Source organism: Populus trichocarpa, chromosome 1 (genome assembly GCF_000002775.5).
Source record: "Populus trichocarpa isolate Nisqually-1 chromosome 1, P.trichocarpa_v4.1, whole genome shotgun sequence".
In the NCBI taxonomy this organism is placed as follows: Eukaryota; Viridiplantae; Streptophyta; class Magnoliopsida; order Malpighiales; family Salicaceae; genus Populus; species Populus trichocarpa.
In genome coordinates this window covers 43,561,117-43,575,677 of record NC_037285.2, presented here as the reverse complement: position 1 = coordinate 43,575,677, position 14,561 = coordinate 43,561,117, and positions in this window count along the sequence as shown.

Here is a 14,561-nt window from a genome sequence, read left to right as displayed (position 1 = left end):
TGATTGTCAGTATCTGTAATGTTAATTCTTCAGCCAAGACTATGTGTCTCTATGTTCCAATCCCACCTGTCGAATACAAAATAGTCTAAGCTAGTTCAAATTGAAATAATGATTGATCTTTGTTTTTTCCCAGTCTGTTGACAAGCATGCGCTCAAAGAATTGAAAGAAAAAAAGGGCACATGACGGTGGACAGGTACGAAGATAGTAAAAGCATTTATGCTCCTTTTATATTTATTCAACCAACAATTCATCCATGTATTTTACTAAAATTATTTTTTTATATTTTTTAAAAATTATTTTAAATATTAATATATTAAAATTAAAAATATTAAAAATATTTTCAAAATATTAAAACAATCATTAACTTATTCATAATAATTTCAAACGCTGGAATGGGTCCGTTTCAAGGGATGCTATTTACTAGAGAATTGATCGTTGAAAATTATCTTCCTAAACCACCCTTCTTCCTTCCCTTCTCCTCGGTCCTGTCCTTTTCTCTCTCAAGCGAGTTGCTGGTGTTGATTTTGACAACTCGGTTGATTTTGCTGGATTGCACTTTTAATCCCTTTTCATCCATGTATTTTATCGAGATTTTTTTGTTATTTTTAAATTATTTTTTATTTAAAAATATATTAAAATAATATTTTTTATTTTTTAAATTTTATTTTTAATAATCGTACATTAAAATATTAAAACATCAAAAAAAGTATTTTTTTCACTATGAAAACAAACTAAGTAGGTAGGTAGGTATTGATCTTCAATTCTTATATTATGAGGATTTAATCTTCTAAGGAGGTTGTCGTGTGGCAACCTATGTGGGTGTCGTGTGAAATAAAAATTATGTGAGCTGTGTGTGGTAGTTTGGTTTTGTGAGTCATTAATTAAACTATAAGTAATGATTTATATTTCATAAAATTAGTGTTTGTGTTTGGTAATTTTTTTTTTGGACATTTTTAGAGAATCATAAATTGAGTTAGATGGTTTTGATGAACCAGAATGGTTTTCATTACCGACATCTCGAACTATATAACTTTCATTTAATAGTATTTTTTGTTCTTGAGAAAACTATATTTATTTAGGTTGGAAATTTATCTAGGGTCAAAATTAAATGGAAATAGGGCCAGAAAAGAAATTTGAATCTATTTTCCCATTTTAATGGAATCTTATAATGTAAAATTTCATTCCAAACATAATAATTCAGGCTACTTAGAAAGGTTAGAGGTGATCATTTTCGGTTCGATTTGGTTTTTATAAAAAAATTAACCAAACCAAATTTTTAAAAAAAAACCGAAACCGGTCGAAACCGACCGGTTTCGGTTCAGTTCGGTTTTTTAGATAAAAACCGGTTCAAACAGGTTTGGCTAGGTTTTTTTCCGGTTTGGGTTCGGTTTGGTTTGGTTTTTTTGATTTCAAGCTTATAAAACCAAAATCGAACCAGTCGGTTATTTCAAAATTTTAATCGGTTTTTTCGATTATTTTTTTCCAGTTTTCTCGGTTTAATCGGTTCTTCAGTTTTTTTTTCTTACATTTAAGAGAGGTGTTGGGGAGTGTGATAGCAGTTACTTTTTTTTATTTTTTAAAAATTATTTTTGATATCAGCACATCAAAATCAAAATGATCTGAAAATATCAAAAATATATTAATTTGAAGTAAAAAATAAAAAAATTTTAAATTTTTTTAAAATGCTTTCAAAACGTAATGCTAAGCACTGTTTAATTTATGAAAAAGAAAAGAAAAAGGAAGAAGCGATTTGCTAAAATATTAACAGGAGGAAAAGTTGAAGAAAAGGGATCGAGTTGTTTGAGAACATCTGCTGTTCAATCCAAGATATTATGCGTGCATTGATGATCTATTTCTCCTCCAAGGCAAGAAAGGCCAGTAAATTTGATCACAAAGGGTAGATTCTCACGTTACCTTTTCTTATTTTCAATAAATTAAATCTTTAATTATTATGTTTAAAATAATAATAATAATTTAACTATTCGTTTTTTTTCTCTCTTTTCTAATCTAATTTTGTTGAATTCGAATTGGTGTGGGGATTTGGAACATGTTAATCATCTCTCTTCCGAAGGGTCTACATCGAGTAACCTTCTTTAAGATTTTAGCATGGTAGATATGGAAATTTTATAAAATTTAGCTCTAATATTCTATTAAATAATTTTAAAAAATAAAAAATATAAAAAATAAACTACATAATACAATTAAAATAATCAAAGAAACAGGTTTAACATAAATATAAAGAGACTATATATATATAAAACTAAAAATAAAGAAATTGACAAGAGTTATCAATTAAAAATCACGATATGAATTATCATAATTGTTAAACTAGTCTGTTTAATAAGTTGATTATAAAAATTCATTGATAAAATTTAAATCTAATAAAAATATGTTGAATTTGTGAAAACAAGTTGATTAAGCAATATTCTTAATAATTTATTAACCTAATCAAACTTGATCTAAATTCAATTAGACCAACACAAAAAAAATAAAAATAAAAACAAATATAAACACATTGTGGTCATCTCCAAATGCAGGCAGGTTAAAAATTTTGTGCTACTACAGGTCCTAGGGATGGGACTTTCAGGCCAAGTGCGGATTCGTCGAAATCGAAAGTGTACCAACTGATTGTTACTGCCTGTAAAGCAATCTCCACGTCCCCGGGCTTCGTGCCAGTGGAGGAACGATGGAAGACTGTGCTTGAAAGCATGAAATTCAGCCTTGGTTTTCCATTCAGGAAGCTTTCGAGCCCCTTGCTCCCATGGCTTTCTTGGTCGGACCAACCCAACCATCTGCAACATCTGATGTCTCCAGTGAAAGTTCTTCCTCCATTCCGGCTAGGGTGGGGAGGGGATTCCCGCTGCTACAGTTAGAGTTGACGGTCCTAGTTCTGTTACAGTAAGAGATCGCCTATGTCTTTCTATAGAACACGATCCCCTAGCCTAAATAGAAAGAGGTCTGGCTATGGTCGAGAATGAGGTCACACTAAGCAGGAATCTTGCCCTATGTTGACCTGCCCCTGAGATCTCTTGCTAGAGTCTAAGCTGATGATAGGGAGTCATGGATTCCTTCTAAATCTGTGTAAAAGAATTCGATTTGAAGATCCCAAGTTGCATAGATTGAGCAGCTCTTGATGGAATATGCACTGCTAGTGCTAGCCACTTTCCTGTGCTATCAAGAAAGGGAGGGACGAACTATCTAGGTGGTGGCCTAGTGGTAAGAGCTTGGGGCTAAGGGGTTTGCTCCCTCTTAGGTCTCAGGTTCGAACCCTGTGGTCGCTCATATGATGGCCACTGGAGGCTTACATGGTCGTTAACTTCAGGGCCCGTGGGATTAGTCGAGGTGCGCGCAAGCTGGCCCGGACACCCACGATAATCAAAAAAAAAAAAAAGAAAGGGAGGGACGGGAAGGAGCAGCAAGCCCTATCTATGTGTCACGAGCAGGGTAGCTCGCCTTCGGGTTCTTTATTAAGAAAGGCTGCTTTTCTTAAGTCATGATAGAGGTGAATGCCCTACTTTCTCTTCGGGGAGGAAGGGCTACTATCAGCCTAGAAAGAAAAGAAAGAGGAGATTCGTCCTTTTTCTTAGGCACGGAAAAGTCTTTGTGCTTGTATGAATGAATGCTTATCTCGGGACATCCGGAGCGAAAGCCTTGAGAGTGAGGGCCAGGTCAGTCTTGACTTTTTTTGGATTCCTGAGGGAAGAGGTAGCGAAGGATAAAATCTCGGACACTTGCGTATGGGACTTCTCGTTTGCGACAGTGGTTGGTCACTTGCGGCACAAGAATTTGGTTCAGCTTCGACGGGTGATGCTGTGAGGGATCCGCAAGCCAGGCTTTCCCATTCCATTTCATTCATTAGTGATCTCTGGACCATGCCCGGGAAAGAAGAGTAGGACCCAAAGATCTCCACGTTAAGCCGGGGCTTTCTTTTTCTTTTCTTTTTTGGCTCTCAAGATTTTAAGAACTAACGATTTTCATTCCAGAACCGGTACAGAAATGGGTGCTTTTTTTACTTTAAAAACACAATATTTTATATTTAGTGTATATTGTCTTAAAAAAATATAGTCTTCGATCATATTTTTGTTGCAAGTTTGAAATAAAAAGTAGGTTGGATTGTTCTTCTATTATCCTTGAAGTTAACCATTTTTATTTGAATCAAAATTTGTGATAGACAACACGTTAGGCAACGTGTTTGTAAATGCTACGTAGAAATTGTTTGGAAAAGCGGTGAAACTATATTTTTTAAAAAATAAATTTATTTTTGTTAAAAGTTAATTTTTTATATACTTTAGATCGTTTTGATGTGTTGATATTAAAAATAATTTTTTTAAAAATATAATTTTAATATATAAAAGGTATTTTTAAACACAGCTACGTGGCAAGTTGTACATGAAACGGAAATGTTTGATTGCCATCCCTTATTAGCACGTGGAGGGATCTAACAGGACCACATCGGATTATAAAAGTTTAGCTTAGTCCCCTCTGTTTTAGATCAGTCCTTATTAACTCATTGCATGTGTATTTGAATCTCATTTATTTTAAGCACTTTAATTTAATTCCAAATTTATTTATCCCGAAGTGTATTCTAAAAATTAAATTTTGGAGGAGAGATAGAATCATTAGAGTTTTGAAGTAAAAAAAAATCATTAGGTGATGCTAATTCCAATCATCAAAATAATCAATTTTAATGTTAATTAGTTATATTAAGCGTGAAGAGTTTTATTTAGGTGTTTTTTCACTTTTAAATTGCATAAAAAAGTAGATTTAACATAGAAAAGGTTTTTGAGATTGATTTTTGGATTATTTAAAATTATATATAAATTTATCAATGTGTTTAGAGTTTTTTCTAAGTATTTTGAGTCAAAAGCAAATTGAAAATAAAATTTTAAACAAAAAAACTCTAAAACTTGATTTTTCAATGATTATTGATAGCTAGAAAATGGGCCAACATATGACAACATCAATAGACATAAAAGACATTATTTATATTATTATTTTTTAAAATTAAAAAGTGAATAACATATCATCCGCCCCTTTAATATTATATAGATAAAAAAGAGGCTTAGCTTGCAAATCAAGCCTTTTTCACGAGCATGGTGCGGTGTGTGAGGCATGCATATTTATGTGTCATGTGTCTTTTTATTTTAAAAACAATTATTTGTTGGGTTGTTGCCATTGCATGTGCAGCAAATGGTTGGCACCAACCATTGACTATTGGCAGCCACAATTTTCAATGGTTAGGCAACCTACCATGCCTAACCTTGCAGCCATGTTTGACAGTAGAACAAGTGGAACAGCTGCCATGAAATGCCTATAAATAGAGGCATTATGTGAGAGCAAAATGTGAGAGAGAACGTGAGTGTGTGCAAGAGAGTGCAAGAGAAAGAGAGAGCTGCAATGGCAGCAGCCTTGCTGCCATTGCAGCAGCTACAAGTGCAGCAAAAGAGCTGAGAGTTGAGTTTGAGTGAAGTGATCCTCCTCCTCCATGTATGTTGTAATCCTTTCTCTATATATCTCTAATAATATGGACTCTCTCCCGTGGATGTAGGCGGTTTTGCCGAACCACGTAAAATATTGTAGCAGTGTGCTTCTAGCCTCCTATGAGCAACTATCAGTACACCCCCGGTCCGCGCATGGGGGAGCCGGAATCCCCAACAATTGGTATCAGAGCATATGGTTTGAAGTGGTGTTTGATTTTTGCTCAAAAATTAAAGTTGTCAAAATTGTGTTTTGACCATACCACCGTGTAGAGGAGGAAGAGACGAAGCCACTGATGAAAACGGCGTCAAAATCGGACGTCGGACATGGCCGCACTCTCCATCACTCTCCGGCAAGGCGTCTGCCTACGCGCGCAGACGCGCCCCACGCGTCTTCTTCGCCCGGATGGGCTGACCCGACCCGAATACCAGTTGACCCGACCCACATGGCTGACCCGGATATTAATGACGTCAGCATGACATAATTGTGATGTCAGCATGCACAGTAGGCATGCCAGGGATGACATCAGCCTGATGTAAGTGTGATGTCAGCATGCACAGTAGGCATGCCATGTCAGCAGCCACATCATCGACCAGTCAGCAGACACGTCAGCAAAGTGGGACCCACCTGCCACATCATTAGCTGCGAGCCGAGCCAAGTCGAGCCGAGTTGAGCCGAGCCGTTGTGAAGCCGAGCCGAGCCGCGAGCCGATGGATAAGATTCTGTGCAGCAGAGTCTATGTGCAACCGGATCTGAGATTGAATCTGGGCCGTTCATCAGGCCAGAATTGTTTTGATCAAATCGTAGCCGTCTGAAATGTGATTTGGACGATTTCAGACTTGTTTCCAGCTAATTTGATCGTTCCGGATGCAATGGTACGGTCCGATCGTTGAGATTTGAGACCGAAAGTGGTGGTGGTGAATTAACAAAAGAGATTGCCCGATCAGGAGGCATCTGAAGGTCATCATGGTGGTCGATGGAGATGAAGAAGAAGAAGGTGCACATGTTTACCCAATTACATGTGTTGAACTGCTAAGTGGGGAGATTTGAATTGCCTTGAGGGAAGGTAAAATTGGGACACTCTAGACACCCAATCAAGTGGACGATTTGAGGTGAAGAGTGGAAATTGATGAAGACCAATCTTGACGAATCTAAGCACTGGTAGTCTCGCCAGATGTTGAGAAATGATGTATTAAACCAGTATATTCCAGATCACTTGTAAAGAAAAGCCGCAACAAAGCTAGCAAATGGTTGTATATACGGAAAGACAGTACGATGGATAGATATGGCCTAAGAAGTTCTGTCTAGGAGGTTGGGTTTTAAGCGGGACCAGTGTGACCCCTCCAATCTTTCCTGGGAACTTGCTTAGTGGAAGGATTATCCATACGGTACTATTTTCGTATATATAGCAGTTTGTAATGAAACAGTTGAAGACTAGCAGGATGGCGGCATAAGGGAACAGTTGGGTTCCGTATGATCAAGGATCTGATGAAGTGGTGATTTCTCCAAAGAAGTTAGATTCGGTGACTGTGATTTCTCGAAGGGAGAATTGATGAAGACCCTGATAATGGAAGAGAAATACAGCAAGGGGATAAAGATTGGCACCCTATTTTTGACTTGGACAGGTGTTGTGACAGGATGAGCTGCTGTCAAACATAAGCAAGGAATAGGGAGAAATCTGGAGAGCAAAAATTGCACGAGGGCACACGGAGATTGTGCAGAGGTACCTGTAAGATCCAACGAGGTACTGTAATGAGACAACAGGTGCAAGGAGAAGAAGTGTTCCCAGATGAAGCTCAGAGCAGAGACTGTTAAAGTTTGTACAACAGGAAGTCTCTTGTGCTCTTAATGAAGACAACAGGCGAAAACCTTTCCAATGCATGCAAGGATGGAAAGAGAGCTGTTGCAGAGGCACCTAATTGAGGGGGTGCTAACGCCTGTGATAAAAGGCGACCGCCTATGATAAAAGGCGAAGACACCAAAGAGAGTTGGTGTAGGTGGAGCTGTCAAGCAGAAAGGCGTAGAAGCTCCAAACATAGAAATCGAGGTGGAGGATTGCGAGGAGTATACCGCAAGTTTCTTTTTCTATGTAATCAGTGGCAGTTATCTCTCCCATAGTGCACATGGTGGTAGAGAACTTTTTTTGGAGCCACTTTGAAGCATCTCAGCTGAAGGAGGATGCGACCGCCTATGAAAGGCGAAGACACCTTAAAGAAGGTGTAAGGGCCATGATAGGAGCCCTAGTTCAGACCGCCCCATGACAACGGGCGAAGACACCTTAGAGAAGGTGTATGGGCCACGATAGGAGCCCAAGTTCAGAACAACCCCAGAGCCAATGTGATGGCTGGATATGAGTGGACAGATGGATAGCCAATGAAGTGGCTATGATGAGTATGGAGACAAATGCAGGATTGACTTTCATGGATATTGCCCCCATGCTAAAGATCAATGAGCTAGAAGACATTTGCCTTGGACAATAAGTGGATGACTTGTGGAGCATTAAGACGCGGCTGCTATGAAGGAGCAGAGGGCATGCGCAGGTTCCGGGAACGAGTTGACTCTTGTCAAGGTGGTGAGCTCAGTGAAGGCATTGTAATACTCAAAGTATCAAGACATATATGGATCAACCTTTAATGGGCTGCCCCCATAGGTAAAGGTGGAGAGCTACCTAGACTCTTACGACTAAGAGCGAGAGACTCACGGAGAAGTAAGGCGTGGTTCCTAGGGTGGAACAGAGGGCAGGCGCAACTCCTGGATGAGTAGACTCTTGGAAGAGTGGTGAGCTCGTGATCATATTGAGATACTCAGATAATGACTGTCGCACTTGGAAATGGTAATTTCCGTTTGAGGGGGTGTTGTAAGCCTTGGTGTGAGGCTTGATGAATCATTCCGGACCGAGCATGGTTGATACGCTCGAAGGGGAATGCAGTGTGTCCCAGAGACAAGCGTTAACACTCTTCAGATGTGAAGTGGCAGACCATCTGGTTGTAGTGATCCTTTTGTGTGAGAAAAGGTGTGCTTTGGTGACTCTGGTGATTGAAAGGTTTGGCGAGTACCATGTAAACTTAGCCGAAGATGCTCTCAGAATGGTAAGCTTGGAAGAGCTGCAAGATGCAAGCCTGTGCTGAAGAAGCAAGAGGACAGTTGCCCCACATGAATGGCAAAGGGGGTGATTGTTGGGTTGTTGCCATTGCATGTGCAGCAAATGGTTGGCACCAACCATTGACTATTGGCAGCCACAATTTTCAATGGTTAGGCAACCTACCATGCCTAACCTTGCAGCCATGTTTGACAGTAGAACAAGTGGAACAGCTGCCATGAAATGCCTATAAATAGAGGCATTATGTGAGAGCAAAATGTGAGAGAGAACGTGAGTGTGTGCAAGAGAGTGCAAGAGAAAGAGAGAGCTGCAATGGCAGCAGCCTTGCTGCCATTGCAGCAGCTACAAGTGCAGCAAAAGAGCTGAGAGTTGAGTTTGAGTGAAGTGATCCTCCTCCTCCATGTATGTTGTAATCCTTTCTCTATATATCTCTAATAATATGGACTCTCTCCCGTGGATGTAGGCGGTTTTGCCGAACCACGTAAAATATTGTAGCAGTGTGCTTCTAGCCTCCTATGAGCAACTATCAGTACACCCCCGGTCCGCGCATGGGGGAGCCGGAATCCCCAACATTATTTAATGTATTCTAACCCCTTTAAACTTAATAAAAATATAAATTATTTTATTTTTTAATTATATTTTTTGTTGCATTTATTATTGCAAAATAATTATTAATTTATTTAATTAAATGTATGTATAATATTTATTATTTTCTTCTCTCTTTTTTTTGCCAAAAAAACATATTCTTAACATAAGCATATTTATTTTTGAGGCTAGAAATAAAATTATCTGCCCCGGAATGAAGTGCATGCCATGTAGCTAGTACATAGATATAACTATATACACTGTGAATCTCTAAGAAGTCGTATTAATTTGATAAACAGATTACCTTTCAAAGACTGCAGAAGAATTATAGGATCATTACTAATATGAAAAGCGTTACTAATATTAAAAGCCATTATCTCAAATATAGATATAGATATGTGCATTTTATAATGGAAAATCTACACTCAAATGCAAAATATAGAGAAGGATAGATTACCCTTTTATTATTATAATAATATGATCTTTAAAAATATTCCTAATTTTTTCAAGGCATCTCAAATTTACTGTTTTTTCATAAATATTTTATAGAGAACGTTTGTATAGCTATCGTTTTAAAACCTAGTCCGGCCTGACGGGTCGATCCGAAACCCGGCTGATTTGAGACTAGAACCGGACCGGGTTGAAAAAAACAGGAAAAGAAAAAACCTGATATGACCCGGCGGGTTAACCCGGTCATAAATATTTTTTCTGTTTTCAAAGTAACAATACTTATTGAATCTAATCATGCTAAACCATTCATAAGCAGCATAATTAATTAATGACTAATTAATTAACTTACAAAGCGCTGAAATATTTTTTTATAGCTTGTCCTATAATTACAATTTCTTCCAATAACCATAGAAAAATAGTACTTATCTTTCACTTTTATTTCAATTTATATAATTGAAACTTTGAATTTTTATAACGTTATCTTATAAGAGAATGAATATGAAAGCTAGGTATAAGATTTTATTTTAAATTTATACTCTTTGCTCTAATTATGAATTTAATTACATATTTTAATAAATCAAGGCACCAAAACATACTTAAAAGATATATGATCTCAAAGGGGAAAAAGAAAAGGAATAAAAAGAGTGAAAGTCTCAGGACATGCTTGAGACTTTATAAAAGCTGGGGACCATAATGTTTTTTTTCCTTTTCCGTGTGTCTTATGAAACGTGGTTTGAGTTGCCGTCAGTGTATATTTTCCGGTTTTACTGTCCAAAAAAACTATGGGTAGTCTTCCCAACTCTTGGTTTTCCGCCTCTGGTTTTTGGCTTTTTCCCAAAAACCACGCCCAGCTCTCACAATATATATAGCAGTTAGCACTCCGCTGTCGCTTCCCCACACCAACACGCTAGAACTTGGCAATCCTCGCCCTTTCAATCCGCAACTCTCTCTTAAGAAAAACCTTCTTTACACCACCAGCAGCCCAAGAAACCAAAACCTTTAAACAAGAAGAAAATGTGTTCTTCAGCAAGCAAAGCATGGATTGTTGCAGCTAGCATTGGTGCAGTGGAGGCGCTAAAGGACCAAGGTATTTGTAGGTGGAATTACACTATAAGGTTACTACAACAGCATGCCAAGAGCAATATCAGATCATTTACTCAATCCAAGATCATGGCCTCTTCTTCTTATTCTAGTTCTTCATCAGCAGCAGCAGCAGTGTCTAATGAGATAAGAAAAGCCGGTATGAAGAGGAAGATTTCCTTGGAGAGAAGTATGAATCTGAGCTGCTGGGGTCCCAGTACTACTAGATTTTAGATATTCGAAGTGTAATAGTCATGCCATTATTTTTGCTATGAGTATGTCTAATGTTTGATGAAGTTCAGAGATTCGAAGCTTGCTAATTAGCAATGTCATTGCAGACCGATTGATCCAAGTTAATCCATGATGGAATGAATTGTTACAGTATAATTTCTTAGACCCAAAATTGTAGCTCTCTTTTTCCATGTCTTGCCCCTTCTAATCATCGCAATGGAGCATGCTTTTGCAGCTCATGGGACATAACAGGGACGGAACAGAGAAAATAAACATGAAAGAGAGTAAACTAGTTCCATCCAAAATTTAGAAATTCGTAGAATTTGTTGTAACTAGAACTGAAAATTTGTTAAATCTAAAATAACTACAGCATTGTTATATTTTTATTGGGAAATTAATGTTCATTTAGGGGAAGGAAATTAAAGTCCGATGGCTGGAAAGTAGATTGGTTAGATCAACAATTCTATCCAAGTAGAAGTGAGACGATTTAATTTGATTTGATTTCAAAATCATCTTGATATTTGAATATTATTAGAACAAAAATTTATGATGAATTGCGTATATCTATAATTTCGTCAAGATAAAATGATTTTCAGACTCCTGGAAGTTATTTGAAAATGATTTAAAGGTACAAGGAATGGGATTGATTTGTAAATTCTTTCATGAAATTATAAAGGTATGGCTAGGACAAGTCGACCAGCCACCCCGCCTCCTAGCTCGGGAAAGTTGATTCCTTTCAACTTGGCTGATCAATTTATAACCAGACAAAACTTTTTATTTTTTTCAAATTTGCTGATCTATTTATAAGCAGACAAAACTAATTGATTTTTTTTTTCAAAACTATATTATTTTGATTTTTTAAAAAAATTAAATCAATATAAGTTAACCCAATATAAAAAAACCTAAGTTGGGAGGTGTTTTTCTCGAAGATTTTACATTATGCATATTTTATCTATGGATTAAAATATTGATTTTTAAAAAAATTTAAATAAAAAATACTTTAAAAAACAACTACTGTTATAATAATTAAAATAATACGGCAAAAGTGGTTTTAACCCCTTTTTTTTCATATATATATATATATATATATATGTTAGTAGTATTAAATGAGATTTAATCATGATTTTAAAAGAAATTTATGTAACATTAGAACATTCATTGATTAATTAAATATTTTTAAATTTATAGTTAGAATAAAAAAACTTAGCCATTGAGCGAACCACAATAATAAAAATTATTACAACGTGAACTAGAAACTAACAGTTACTTCAGCACGTGCTACCTTATAAATTATACGAAACGAAATGAAGAGACCAATGAAGAAACTTTTCAACCGAAAGCAAAAATGAGCCACCCGCAGTCCCTCACCCCTTGGAATCTTAAAACCACTACCCACAAACTGGGAGCTGAAAGCCTTAAAAGCCCACAGTTAAATCCCAGTCTTCTCAAAACCATCACACTTTCTCAAAGCTGGAAAAATCATCAAATTTTCCCTTCATTGAGTTGTGTAGAATTGAAATAGCGATTATAATTTAAAATATTTTTTATTTAAAAATATATTAAAATAATATTTTTTTTTATATTTTAAAAATTATTTTTGAGATCATATATTAAAATAATTTAAAAATATATATAAAAATAATTTTTAACAATAAAAAATTTAAAATTTTATAAAACATGATTTACTGTATTTCCAAACAACCCCTCGTCGATTAGTGGCCGACAGCAATTTTAGCTTCTGCTAAAAAAAGAAAGAAAGTTTTAGCTTTGGCGTTATGCCGACTATCAATCTTATGTTTCTTTATGATTTGATTTGAAGTAGGTGGTTCGTACATCATTTGTTGAATTTTTTTATCAATCAAAAGCTATGGGATTAATCGAGTTCTTTTTTGGATTTAGCACAACAAAAAAAAAAGGAAAAATAAAACAAATTGGGTTGAAAGTACTATAGAATTTACTTTTTTACAGAATCTTAAATTAGAAGGATGAAAAATTATTTCAAACAGATTGGATGGGTGTCTTTTACATGTGTTTTAATGTCTTGTTATTTTACACAAATCTAAAAAAATTTATAAATTTGTTAAATTAGGAGATTTCACCGAATTAGATAAAAATATGTTAATTATCAATAAGATACATCAATTTAGATAATTGATGATAATCTCATTATTTTATAGAGAAGATTGATGAATTTAGATTATTTTTTTCCAATTATGCTATGATTAGGGTTTCATTGAATAAACTTTTGTCAAAATTATATATGTTGATTAATTTGAGATATTGATAAATTAAACTTGGATTTTATTATTTTGTTTGACAAAATATCTCTTAGTATTGAAACGCTATACTTTTATTGTTGTATTATCATCAATATCAACAATGGTATCACTTACAATGAAGGAATTAATGAGTTTCTAATTTCCACTTTAGATATATTTCTTACCAAGCTATCTAGAATGTTATCCGATCAAATCGACTAGAATCTATTTGAAATTGAAGTTGAATTTACTTGAAGGATGCAAACTAGGATAAGTCTAACTTGTTATGTTAGTGTACCTATTTGTTGTGATGAAAGTGTGAATTCAATGTTTGGGTTTGCCAACAATAATAGATTACATATTCCAGAGCTATACTTAAAACAGTAGACCTAAACGAGAAAACCCCTCTAGTATAAAGTTTAATCGGGTGTTAAGTCACAGTCAAAAGACCACACAAACATTATATATAATCGGTCCCTCTGATTTAGGTGGAAATGCAAGGAACCTAACATCATAGCAATACATTATAGATATGTAAGCTCTGTTGTGTATGCCATATGCTCCATATTTTCTATGAAGAAAAGTCTAACTCGTTATGTTAGTGTATGAATTTGTAGTGATGAAAGTGTGAATTCAATGTTTGGATTTGCCAATAATAATGGGTTGCATATTCTAGAGGTATAATTGAATTATAGACCTAGACATGAAAACTTTCCTAGTATGAAGTTTACTCGGGTACCAAGTTACACTAAAAAAACCACACAAGCATCATATATAATTAGTTACTCTGGTTTAGGTGATAATGCAATGAACTTAACATCAAAGTAAAACATTGTAGATATGTAAGCTTGGTTGTGTATAACATCTGCTTTGTATTTTCTATAGAGAATCCAAATCAAATAATAACAAAAATGATCATCATATTAATAGGGTTGAGAAAGATAAGAATGTTGAGTTAGTTGAGCCATTAAACCAATTCTTTGAATAATAGAAATCCAGGCTTATCAAGTGATGAATTGAATGTTGGACAAAAACTCAGACAAAAATTTAAATGTATTATCACAATTAAGTAGTCGTATATCAAGAACTCATTTTAATACAAGGTCTAAAACTTATGTCCAGTTATAATACAACTAGCATGTTGATAATTATGAATTCTTGATATTTATTGTATTTATGTGGAGGGTATTACTAAATGCTGATTTATTTGAAATTTCAAAATTAAAAAGGACATACACATGTTAAAATCTATTGGTTTTGCAACAGCACCATTAGATTGACTCCAATCTCATTATCAAGACGATGTTGATAATTATAAAAACCAATATAAATATATAAGCGTTACAAATATTTGAATTATGATATATAAGGATCATAA